The sequence below is a fragment of the Olea europaea genome, unplaced genomic scaffold (assembly GCF_002742605.1).
Source record: "Olea europaea var. sylvestris unplaced genomic scaffold, O_europaea_v1 scaffold707, whole genome shotgun sequence".
In the NCBI taxonomy this organism is placed as follows: domain Eukaryota; kingdom Viridiplantae; phylum Streptophyta; class Magnoliopsida; order Lamiales; family Oleaceae; genus Olea; species Olea europaea.
The window spans coordinates 184,407-186,728 of record NW_019265467.1 but is presented as its reverse complement, the minus strand read 5'-3'; positions in this window follow the sequence as shown (position 1 = coordinate 186,728).

Sequence of the window (2,322 nt, the reverse complement as noted above, 5' to 3'; positions counted from 1 at the left end):
AGTTTTAACTTAAAAGAATTATTAAAAAATAATAATTTAAAAATGAAGAAGATAATAATGCTTGCCTAAGTGCGCGTTAGCGGATAACGATTGCCGTTGACTGCTAAATAAGGCCCCAAGCCACTTGGCTTGGCATTTCCACTGCACACCGCGCCTAGGCAGTGCCAAGCCTTCTTGAACACTAAATAAAAGGATTTACATGAAAAATTTCCAAAAACGAGAAAAGAAATGAATATTGTGAAAGATTGACTACTGGAAGATTATTAGAATCCCACTATTTCTCTCCGATACTCCAATAATTCTCAAAATTCATCTCTATTGTTTTGTGCAATTTTCCATTTCCTAGCCCAAGTGGAAGGACGACGATATAGTTTCTCATTTCCTTTCTTGTGCTAATCCTTTTCCATTCTCATAACATTGCACGTCCACACCAGAAGAAGAAAATAAAAGCTGGAGTCAAGCTCACTGTTGATTCTTCAGATCTCATAGATAAGCAGCTTAAAAGAAATAAGTAATTCTCAAGTTGTTGCAAAACGGAAATAAGCTCAGTTACAATGTAAAACATCTAAATATCAGTCGATTTAATACAAGTTTGTTTGTCAAAAAATAACTGATGAGACCTTTGATAGCAATAGAGATAAAACTGACATCCAAAACCAAATATAAATCAATAAACTGGCAGACAAACCACTGTTAATGAGAAATTCCTCGACCAAAAACAAAGGAATAATTATAAAAAAATACAAATGAAATAGTAAAAGCAATCTCTGACTATGCTTTCATAGATTAATATGACTGGAAGGTCGTGAGAATGAAGCAGAAACAAGCAAAAATGATTTCTGCTCTGTCATCTTGTCCCCGAAAACTGGAAAACCAGTAGTGGATGTGGTCGTGCCATAGTTACATAACAAAGCTGCCACACTAGTTTAATGAAGCTTCTATAATTACCTGCAGACGGGGGATATACCATCATCTTAATTCATCCAGCAACGGTATAAAGAAAAGTGAGATTGATGTTTTAATTAGAATATAAAAGATACCAAGAAATGGAATTCCAATTATTATTAATTGCTACCTCATTTGCCCTTATGAAACTTCTGAAATTTTACAATTTTTCTTTGTTGTGCTAGAATAGTACAACAAAATAGGTGCAATAGAAAGGTGTTAAATTTATACTTTTAAGGCATGTTAGCTGTGCAGTCTTGGATATGATTGGACAATGTGATAAACGAAACTTCAACTTTTTTTACATTTCAGCTTTCTTAATACCGTCAAGTGCTATACAATACCTGCAACCAAACATGCTATTAATTCATTACAGATACAAGCAGGACATGGCATCCACAGTCAGTCAGTCAGTTAATCAAACATACGCTTCTCCAAAAATCATAAAACAAAATGATAAAATCTCAGAATTTTCATGTCTGCATTAACTTGGACAAAGCAAGGAGTCCTCAGCATTTCTTTCTACTCGAAGCAACAAATCTATGAAGCCTCAAATGTTCCTTTGTTCTGTTTATATTTGATTTTGTCTCCTAGTCACAATTCCCATTAAGCAACACCATATTCTCATGGCAATTACTACTAAATTTTTCCCCCACAAAAGATGCATTGACATTCATTTTTGAAAGAATGCATCAACAAAAGCAGTAAAACTGGATATTGCAGTTTAATGATTTTTTAACTCCACTTGAGAGTTAATACATTGATGTTAGTTACTAGATTTCACAGATAGAAGCGAACTCTTAGAAGACAACTTGCTCAGAAAATTGTGCATCACTTAGTAATCAAGTAAAACATTAGGAACTCCAATGTACACAAGACACTGCATATTCACCATAGACATACACGCATATTCACCATAGACATACACACACATTCACAAAGAGAGAAGGACGGAGAGAGGAAGAGAGAGGCAATAGGATTCTTAAGGAAGGATTGCACAATTAAGCCAGTTATCAGTAGATCTCCACTTCCATAGAAACAAGATTTTGCCTTGTCTGCTTAAAGCAGCTATTTTTATACTTGGATTTGCATACTTTTCATATGATCAATTGTATTATCAGTATATTTTGGGGCTTAAAACCAAAATGTTACATTGAATTCTTATTCCATACAATCGCGTACCTCCAACATGCATCTTCTTTCCTCATTCAGATGAACACGTGTCCTTATAGGTCATAACTCCATAGCATCTTGGTGTCTCTGTATCTCTCCTATTGACCTTTCCTAGCAATAGTTATTCATTGTTCACATCACTTATCTCTTCCATGAGGGCTGCGTTTAGTATTTTGTTAATTCGATTTTATCCTGACAATAAAA